The following is a 12,371-nucleotide window of genomic DNA, read 5'->3' as shown; positions in this document are numbered from 1 at the left end:
CTTGTCTCCCTGGTTGTTATATAATGAACTCTAGCCTCATCAGGTACAGTGCGGGTTGGACCCCCTGTTGCCTGTAGAACTGATCCATTCAACAAGGTGCTGGTACCGGGCCAGCTTAAGGCATAGAGGTCATATAGGTGGTCGCCCAGGGCATCACCTTTGAGGGAGCGCTGGTCACTAATATATTTTTTAAAAATGCCAGTGGGTACCCTTCCTCATACTCTGATGAACAAAGAAAGAAAGAACTACTCTTTTCACCTCTGTGACTCTCTTTCCCACACTTCTTCATCTGCCACGCTGCACTTATCTGTTAATAAAGGTGTACGTTTTAGTGAAACTGACTAATCATTTTTAAGCCAAAAATATCAGGGAGCACTTGGTTGTTTATATTATAATAAATACAGTTATTTATTAAAATATGTCTTGAAACCATTGCGGTCTCTGATGTGTGGTGCAGTTTCCGGGGCTATCGGGTTAGGGTTCTGGGGGGGTGAACCCTAATGTCACGGAGGGTTAGGGTTCTGGGGGGTGAACCCTAATGTCACGGAGGGTTAGGGTTCTGGGGGGTGAACCCTAATGTCACGGAGGGTTAGGGTTCTGGGGGGTGAACCCTAATGTCACGGAGGGTTAGGGTTCTGGGGTTGAACCCTAATGTCACGGAGGGTTAGGGGAGGGGAGAACAGGGTTGGTCATCACACTTTCTACTTTCATTTGAATTCCTCAAAAAACTGTTTTCTTAATAGATTCCCTTTCAATGTGTGTGAGCTTAAAGTGTCAGGTCAGAATGGAGTGACCTTACTGTCCTTGAGCTTATTCTGTTTAAAAGATCTGGACTATCAAATACGCCTTGTGCACATCCCCATCGTGGGGACAACGCCGTGGTAACGACCTGTCAATCAGCAGGTAGCCCCGCCCTAAAGCATCCCCTGCTTTATGGTCTATCTGACTCTAAATGGGACCATCAGTTACTAAATGAACATCATGCTGTACTGAAGAAGACTTGAAACATAAACTCATGTTTACAATGTTTACTGAGGTCATAAATCAAGAGAGAAGTAGACTCATTTACTCATTGACTTCTATTCAACCAGAGGAGTCGCCCCCTGCTGGCTGGTAGACAGGATGAAGGTTAAAGACTTTTCATCATTGACTTCTATTCAACCAGAGGAGTCGCCCCCTGCTGGCTGGTAGACAGGATGAAGGTTTAAGACTCTTCATCATTGACTTCTATTCAACCAGAGGAGTCGCCCCCTGCTGGCTGGTAGACAGGATGAAGGTTTAAGACTCTTCATCATTGACTTCTATTCAACCAGAGGAGTCGCCCCCTGCTAGCTGGTAGACAGGATGCAGGTTAAAGACTCTTCATCATTGACTTCTATTCAACCAGAGGAGTCGCCCCCTGCTGGCTGGTAGACAGGATGAAGGTTAAAGACTCTCCATCATTGACTTCTATTCAACCAGAGGAGTCGCCCCCTGCTGGCTGGTAGACAGGATGAAGGTTAAAGACTCTTCATCATTGACTTCTATTCAACCAGAGGAGTCGCCCCTTGCTGGCTGGCAGACAGGATGAAGGTTAAAGACTCTTCATCATTGACTTCTATTCAACCAGAGGAGTCGCCCCCTGCTGGCTGGTAGACAGGATGAAGGTTAAAGACTCTTCATCATTGACTTCTATTCAACCAGAGGAGTCGCCCCCTGCTGGCTGGTAGACAGGATGAAGGTTAAAGACTTTTCATCATTGACTTCTATTCAACCAGAGGAGTCGCCCCCTGCTGGCTGGTAGACAGGATGAAGGTTTAAGACTCTTCATCATTGACTTCTATTCAACCAGAGGAGTCACCCCCTGCTGGCTGGTAGACAGGATGAAGGTTAAGACTCTTCATCATTGACTTCTATTCAACCAGAGGAGTCGCCCCCTGCTGGCTGGTAGACAGGATGAAGGTTAAAGACTCTTCATCATTGACTTCTATTCAACCAGAGGAGTCGCCCCATGCTGGCTGGTAGACAGGATGAAGGTTAAAGACTCTTCATCATTGACTTCTATTCAACCAGAGGAGTCGCCCCCTGCTGGCTGGTAGACAGGATGAAGGTTAAAGACTCTTCATCATTGACTTCTATTCAACCAGAGGAGTCGCCCCCTGCTGGCTGGTAGACAGGATGCAGGTTTAAGGCTCTTTAACATTGACTTCACTTCACTTCACTAAAAAGTAGTGCATACAGCGGATATTTAAACATTTTATCTTTTTAATCTTCTGTAACTTCTAAATCATTAATCAGAGTTAATAAAGTTCAACTGAACTGGAATGAACTGGCCAGATAATCAGTCTGTTAACCCATTAATCTATTAGATTCATTCATTTATTCATTCAATCATCAAGCTAATCAAACCACCTGATCAGTCATATAATTAATCAATACAGAGATATTGTAGGCTAAATTAATCAATTAATGCTTCACTAATCAATTAGTTGATCAATGACACAGTGACAGTCGGAGTAAAACAAGACCAGACAACTAGTTCATCAGCTAAAGGGAGCAACCAGGAAATCAATCAATCAGTCAATCAATCAATAAATCTAATCAGCCAGTGACGTCAGAGGTTACTGAGTGAGAGCAGTGTGAGTGTGTGTGAGTACAGATCTATAAATACTGTAAGGGACAGTGAATGAAGTTTATATTTGTGTTTGTGTGTGTGGATGGATTATTAGACTACTGAGCACAGAGCCTCAGTTTGATCAGGAATACTACAAAGAGCCACAAAACGACCACAGACAGACCCGAAACGACTGGAGGAAGATGCAAAACCACGACAAAGTGCCAAAAAATTACTTCAAAGTCATGTAAAGCGACTATGGAGGAATGCAAAATGACTATAAAGTGATGTATCACTACTACAAAGAAACCCAAAACTACTACAACGAGATGCAAAAAGACCACAGACAGACCCAAAACGACTAGAGAAAGATGCAAAAAGACTACAATGACATACAAAAAGACTACAAAGACACACAAAATGACTACGAAAAGATGCAAAACAACTACAAAGACCAGCCAACAGACTACAAAAAGACAAAAATTAACTAGGAAAAGATGCGAAAGGACTACAAAAGAACTACAAAGAGACCAAAAACTACTACAACGAGATGCGAAAAGACTAAAATGAGAACCAATAGACCACAGAGAGATACAAAAAGACAAGAGAAAAATGAAAAATGACTACAATGAGACCAAAAAGGCCCATGAGGACAAAGAGATGCAAAACTACTCCAGAAACATTCAAAATGACTACAGAGACACGGAGAGATGGAAGGATAACCATGAATGTGATAGAGGCGGCTGTAGCTCAGTGTAACAGTCACTAGATGACAGTAAAGACTGATGGTAGATTCATGTTGTAGTTCAGTGTAGCGGCCACTAGATGACAGTAAAGACTGATGGTAGATTCATGTTCTAGTTCAGTGTAGCGGCCACTAGATGACAGTAAAGACTGATGGTAGATTAATGTTGTAGCTCAGTGTAGCGGCCACTAGATGACAGTAAAGACTGATGGTAGATTCATGTTCTAGTTCAGTGTAGCGGCCACTAGATGACAGTAAAGACTGATGGTAGATTAATGTTGTAGCTCAGTGTAGCGGCCACTAGATGACAGTAAAGACTGATGGTAGATTCATGTTCTAGTTCAGTGTAACAGTCACTAGATGACAGTAAAGACTGATGGTAGATTAATTTGTAGTTCAGTGTAACGGCCACTAGATGACAGTAAAGACTGATGGTAGATTCATGTTCTAGTTCAGTGTAACAGTCACTAGATGACAGTAAAGACTGATGGTAGATTAATGTTGTAGCTCAGTGTAACGGCCACTAGATGACAGTAAAGACTGATGGTAGATTAATTTGTAGTTCAGTGAAACAGCCAATAGATGATCCTCCATGTGAACACACCTTTCATGTGAAAACACCCTCCATGTGAACATCTCTTTCATGTGAAAACACCCTCCATGTGAACACACCTTCCATGTGAACACATCCTCCATGTGAACACATCCTCCATTTGAACACAGCTTCCATGTGAACACATCCTCCATGTCAACACATCTGAACACATCCTCCATGTGAACACGTCCTCCATGTGAACACATCTTCCATGTGAACACATCATCCATCTGAACACATCCTTCATGTGAACACATCATCCATCTGAACACATCCTTCATGTGAACACATCCTCCATGTGAACACGTCCTCCATGTGAACACATCTTCCATGTGAACACATCATCCATGTGAACATATCCTCCATGTGAACACATCTTCCATGTGAACACATCTTCCATGTGAACACATCATCCATGTGAACATATCCTCCATGTGAACATACCTTCCATGTGAAAACACCCTCCATGTGAACACACCTTCCATGTGAAAACACCCTCCATGTGAACACATCCTCCATGTGAACACATCATCCATCTGAACACATCCTCCATGTGAACACATCTTCCATGTGAACACATCATCCATGTGAACATATCCTCCATGTGAACACATCTTCCATGTGAACACATCATCCATGTGAACAAATCCTCCATGTGAACACATCTTCCATGTGAACACATCCTCCATGTGAACACACCTTCCATGTGAACACACCTTACATGTGAACACATCCTCCATGTGAACACATCCTTCATGTGAACACACCGTCCATGTGAACACATCCTCAATGTGAACACACCTTCCATGTGAACACATCCTCCATGTGAACACACCTTCCATGTGAACACATCCTCCATGTGAACACATCCTCAATGTGAACACACCGTCCATGTGAACACATCCTCAATGTGAACACACCTTCCATGTGAACACATCCTCCATGTGAACACACCTTTCATGTGAACACATCATCCATGTGAACACACCTTTCATGTGAACACACCCTCCATGTGAACACATCCTCCATGTGAACACATCATCCATGTGAACACACCTTTCATGTGAACACTTCCTCCATATGAACACATCCTCCATGTGAACACACCTTCCATGTGAACACATCCTCCATGTGAACACACCTTCCATGTGAACACATCCTCCATGTGAACACACCTTCCATGTGAACACATCCTCCATGTGAACACACCCTCCATGTGAACACACCTTCCATGTGAACACATCCTCCATGTGAACACATCCTCCATGTGAACACACCTTCCATGTGAACACATCCTCCATGTGAACACACCTTCCATGTGAACACATCCTCCATGTGAACACACCCTCCATGTGAACACATCCTCCATGTGAACACACATTCCATGTGAACACACCTTCCATGTGAACACATCCTCCATGTGAACACACCTTCCATGTGAACACACCTTCCATGTGAACACATCCTCCATGTGAACACACCTGCCATGTGAACACATCCTCCATGTGAACACACCTTCCATGTGAACACACCCTCCCTGTGAACACACCTTTCATGTGAAAACACCTTCCATGTGAACATACTCTCCATGTGAACACACCCTCCATGTGAACACATCCTCCATGTGAACACACCTTTCATGTGAACACACCCTCCATGTGAACACACCTTTCATGTGAACACACCGTCCCTGTGAACACACCTTTCATGTGAAAACACCTTCCATGTGAACATACTCTCCATGTGAACACACCCTCCATGTGAACACACCTTCCATGTGAACACACCTTCCATGTGAACACATCATCCATGTGAACACACCTTCCATGTGAACACACCTTCCATGTGAACACACCTCCCATGTGAACACATCCTCCATGTGAACACACCTTCCATGTGAACACATCCTCCATGTGAACACACCTTCCATGTGAACACATCCTCCATGTGAACACACCTTCCATGTGAACACATCCTCCATGTGAACACACATTCCATGTGAACACACCTTCCATGTGAACACATCCTCCATGTGAACACACCTTCCATGTGAACACACCTTCCATGTGAACACATCCTCCATGTGAACACATCCTCCATATGAACACATCCTCCATGTGAACACACCTGCCATGTGAACACATCCTCCATGTGAACACACCTTCCATGTGAACACACCCTCCCTGTGAACACACCTTTCATGTGAAAACACCTTCCATGTGAACATACTCTCCATGTGAACACACCCTCCATGTGAACACATCCTCCATGTGAACACACCTTTCAGGTGAACACACCCTCCATGTGAACACACCTTTCATGTGAACACACCGTCCCTGTGAACACACCTTTCATGTGAACACATCTTCCATGTGAACACATCATCCATCTGAACACATCCTTCATGTGAACACATCATCCATCTGAACACATCCTCCATGTGAACACATCCTCCATGTGAACACGTCCTCCATGTGAACACATCTTCCATGTGAACACATCATCCATGTGAACATATCCTCCATGTGAACACATCTTCCATGTGAACACATCTTCCATGTGAACACATCATCCATGTGAACATATCCTCCATGTCAACATACCTTCCATGTGAAAACACCCTCCATGTGAACACACCTTCCATGTGAAAACACCCTCCATGTGAACACATCCTCCATGTGAAAACATCATCCATCTGAACACATCCTCCATGTGAACACATCTTCCATGTGAACACATCATCCATGTGAACATATCCTCCATGTGAACACATCTTCCATGTGAACACATCATCCATGTGAACACATCCTCCATGTGAACACATCCTCCATGTGAACAAATCCTCCATGTGAACACATCTTCCATGTGAACACATCCTCCATGTGAACACACCTTCCATGTGAACACACCTTACATGTGAACACATCCTCCATGTGAACACATCCTTCATGTGAACACACCGTCCATGTGAACACATCCTCAATGTGAACACACCTTCCATGTGAACACATCCTCCATGTGAACACACCTTCCATGTGAACACATCCTCCATGTGAACACATCCTCAATGTGAACACACCTTCCATGTGAACACATCCTCCATGTGAACACACCTTTCATGTGAACACATCCTCCATGTGAACACACCTTCCATGTGAACACATCCTCCATGTGAACACACCTTCCATGTGAACACACCTTCCATGTGAACACACCTCCCATGTGAACACATCCTCCATGTGAACACACCTTCCATGTGAACACATCCTCCATGTGAACACACCTTCCATGTGAACACATCCTTACATGTGAACACATCCTCCATGTGAACACATCCTTCATGTGAACACACCGTCCATGTGAACACATCCTCAATGTGAACACACCTTCCATGTGAACACATCCTCCATGTGAACACACCTTCCATGTGAACACATCCTCCATGTGAACACATCCTCAATGTGAACACACCTTCCATGTGAACACATCCTCCATGTGAACACACCTTTCATGTGAACACATCCTCCATGTGAACACACCTTCCATGTGAACACATCCTCCATGTGAACACACCTTCCATGTGAACACACCTTCCATGTGAACACACCTCCCATGTGAACACATCCTCCATGTGAACACACCTTCCATGTGAACACATCCTCCATGTGAACACACCTTCCATGTGAACACATCCTCCATGTGAACACACCTTCCATGTGAACACACCTTCCATGTGAACACATCCTCCATGTGAACACATCCTCCATGTGAACACATCCTCCATGTGAACACACCTTCCATGTGAACACATCCTCCATGTGAACACACCTTCCATGTGAACACATCCTCCATGTGAACACACCCTCCATGTGAACACATCCTCCATGTGAACACACATTCCATGTGAACACACCTTCCATGTGAACACATCCTCCATGTGAACACACCTTCCATGTGAACACACCTTCCATGTGAACACATCCTCCATGTGAACACATCCTCCATGTGAACACACCTTCCATGTGAACACATCCTCCATGTGAACACACCTTCCATGTGAACACATCCTCCATGTGAACACACCCTCCATGTGAACACACCTTCCATGTGAACACATCCTCCATGTGAACACATCCTCCATGTGAACACACCTTCCATGTGAACACATCCTCCATGTGAACACACCTGCCATGTGAACACATCCTCCATGTGAACACACCCTCCATGTGAACACATCCTCCATGTGAACACATCCTCCATGTGAACACATCCCCCATGTGAACACACCTTCCATGTGAACACATCCTCCATGTGAACACATCCTCCATGTGAACACATCCTCCATGTGAACACATCCTCCATGTGAACGCACCCTCCATGTGAACACACCCTCCATGTGAACACATCCTCCATGTGAACACACCTGCCATGTGAACACATCCTCCATGTGAACACATCTTCCATGTGAACACATCTTCCATGTGAACACATTTTCCATGTGAACACACCCTCCATGTGAACACACCCTCCATGTGAACACATCCTCCATGTGAACACACCTGCCATGTGAACACATCCTCCATGTGAACACATCTTCCATGTGAACACATTTTCCATGTGAACACACCCTCCATGTGAACACATCTTCCATGTGAACACACCCTCCATGTGAACACATCTTCCATGTGAACACATCCTCCATGTGAACACATCTTCCATGTGAACACATCCTCCATGTGAACACACCTTCCATGTGAACACACCCTCCATGTGAACACATCTTCCATGTGAACACATCCTCCATGTGAACACATCCTCCATGTGAACACATCTTCCATGTGAACACACCTTCCATGTGAACACATTTTCCATGTGAACACATCCTCCATGTGAACACATCTTCCATGTGAACACACCTTCCATGTGAACACATCTTCCATGTGAACACATCCTCCATGTGAACACATCTTCCATGTGAACACATCCTCCATGTGAACACATCCTCCCTGTGAACACATCCTCCATGTGAACACACCCTCCATGTGAACACATCTTCCATGTGAACACATCCTCCATGTGAACACATTCACTGATGTAAACATTTAAGGAAAGCAGGAAGTGAGCAGGATCTCCAGCGGTGGGGGGGGAACTGTGGCTCCGTTGTCTTCCTCAGATTAACGAGAACAGAACAGTTATTTATAGCTCGGAGAACGGGGGGGGGATTAGAGCTATTCCTGTTGTGTTTTGGATGCTTCTTTGATGACTCGAGATGTGTACTAGTGTACTTGTGTACTTGCGCACATATTGTAGGTCTATGTGCACAATAAAGCCTCTCTTCTTCTAACACAACGCTGCTGCCAGGGACGGTTTATACCTGTCGCTGAGTAGTACCTGTAGTATTTATTTGAGGTGTGAATGTGCGGTGTATGTATAGGTATACATGTTGTGTAAATGCATGTTACATGTTATTTGTCTCTATTAATGATGAGTAATGGGCTGCTTTGGCATCACAGAGAGCCTTCCTATATGTTTTAAGACTATCTTGCCAGACTAAATGAGATTCTTCCTGTTTGGTGGAACGCCATCCTTTCCGGTTATACCATGGAGCTGACTTCCTTTGTTTTATTAACTTCTTTTTTAGAGGGGCAACAGAATCAAGTGTGACTCGCAGTGAGTCTGTAGCACTATCTACAAGATGATCAATTTGGGTAGGGCTAAAGTTAACATACGAGTCCTCTGTTATATTGAGACATGGTATTGAGTTTAATGCTGATGGAAACGCTTCCTTAAATTTAGCTACAACACTATCGGATAGACATCTAGTGTACACACTTTTGTCTGATGGTGTATAGTCTAGTAATAAGAATTCAAAAGTGATTAAATAATGGTCTGATAAAAGAGAGTTCTGTGGAAAAACAACTAAATGTTCAATTTCAACGCCATATGACATAACAAGGTCGAGGGTGTGGTTAAAGCGGTGAGTGGGTTTATGTACGTTCTGCGAGAAACCAATTGAATCTAATAAAGAGATAAACGCAGTACTGAGGCTATCATTATCAACGTCCACATGAATATTAAAATCACCTACTATAATGACTTTATCTGTTTTCAGGACTAAGCTTGATAGAAACTCTGAGAATTCAGAATATGGGCCTGGAGCGCGGTACACTATAACAAAGAGAATGGTCTGTAGTGTTTTCCAGGTTGGGTGTGAAAGACTAAGAACAAGGCTTTCAAATGAGTTATAATTTATTTTAGTTTTAGGGTTTATTAATAGGCCTGAGTCGAAGATGGCTGCAACTCCACCTCCTCGGCCGGTGTCTCGAGGAATGCGAGTATTAATATTTCAATCAGGAGAGACTCGTATGAATTGAATGGTAATTTATTACAAAGTGCACAAATGTATGAATAGTAACAGACCCAATGTGACATAGCAAGGGGGAAGTGATGCCGTAGTTGGATTAGGATTATTCCCCCGGGTCTAGACACTGGTGAGGGTGGTAGTGAAAAGACTGATGTAGATCCGATTAATGAAGTGGAGCACGATTACTCTGATGGGATGAATCTGGGGGTGTTGGGGTGGTGGGGGGTCGCATCCGTTTGTGCTGATACTGACACTGAAAGCAGCATAGAGGAGAAGAGTTTTAAACTTTTGACAGCAACGATGTGATTGGTTTAGGGAGATATGGCAAGATCTGATTGGTCACTGAAAAGAGAGACGCCCATAATCACTGATCAATAACATTGTGTATATAGGTACTGCAGGAAGGATTGGACGCTCTGTGTTTATGTCAGTGTAAACTGCAAATTGAATCTCTTGGTTTTGGGATTGTCAGACGGTAGAAGAAGTCATTTCGGGCTTCGGGACATTTTATAGACTAAACCATTAAACGCAGAACTAGTCGCTCTAATCTGATCAATAGATTAAGGCAAATGAAAGTAATCATTTGCAGTCATAAATGAATCTCATTGAAATATAGAGACAGAAACACTGGAGGAGATAACGTGAGATAAAATTGTTGAAATTCTAAAGTGTGTGATCTTTAAAGATGTTTAATACTTCTTGTTCAGAGAGTCTCTGCGTGAGGAAGACAGAAAGCAATAATCAGTCTCCCCGCAGACCGCCAGGTCTCCTGGGTACAGCTTCTTCCTCTCAGGACAGAGCCAGCGGCCTTCTGGGAAATCAGCAGGGACGAAGTGATGGCAGAATCCAGAGCCGACGTCCTGCCGACTCAGCAGAAAACACGACGAGCTCCTGGAGACAAGCAGCAGATGGAGGACGGAGGGAGTGTTGGCCTGTTATCAATAATCAGTAATCACAGAGAGATGGAGCAAGATATCACATAGAATCGTTATATACTATACACTATGTACTATATACTATATACTATACACTATACACTATGTACTATACACTATATACTATAGACTATACACTATGTACTATATACTATATACTATACACTATACACTATGTACTATACACTATACACTATATACTATACACTATACACTATGTACTATACACTATACAGTATATAATATACACTATGTACTATATACTATACACTATACACTATGTACTATACACTATATACTATAGACTATACACTATGTACTATACACTATATACTATACACTATACACTATATACTATACACTATACACTATATACTATACACTATACACTATGTACTATACACTATACACTATATACTATACACTATGTACTATATACTATACACTATACACTATGTACTATATACTATACACTATATACTATACACTATACACTATATACTATACACTATACACTATATACTATACACTATACACTATGTACTATACACTATACACTATATACTATACACTATGTACTATATACTATACACTATACACTATGTACTATACACTATACAGTATATAATATACACTATGTACTATATACTATACACTATACACTATGTACTATACACTATATACTATAGACTATACACTATGTACTATACACTATATACTATACACTATACACTATATACTATACACTATACACTATATACTATACACTATACACTATGTACTATACACTATACACTATATACTATACACTATGTACTATATACTATACACTATACACTATGTACTATATACTATACACTATATACTATACACTATACACTATATACTATACACTATATACTATAGACTATACACTATGTACTATATACTATACACTATATACTATACACTATGTACTATACACTATATACTATACACTATACACTATGTACTATACACTATATACTATAGACTATACACTATGTACTATACACTATATACTATACACTATGTACTATACACTATATACTATAGACTATACACTATGTACTATACACTATATACTATACACTATATACTATACACTATACACTATATAC

Source organism: Sebastes umbrosus, chromosome 1 (assembly GCF_015220745.1).
Source record: "Sebastes umbrosus isolate fSebUmb1 chromosome 1, fSebUmb1.pri, whole genome shotgun sequence".
In the NCBI taxonomy this organism is placed as follows: domain Eukaryota; kingdom Metazoa; phylum Chordata; class Actinopteri; order Perciformes; family Sebastidae; genus Sebastes; species Sebastes umbrosus.
This window is presented reverse-complemented; position numbering follows the sequence as displayed.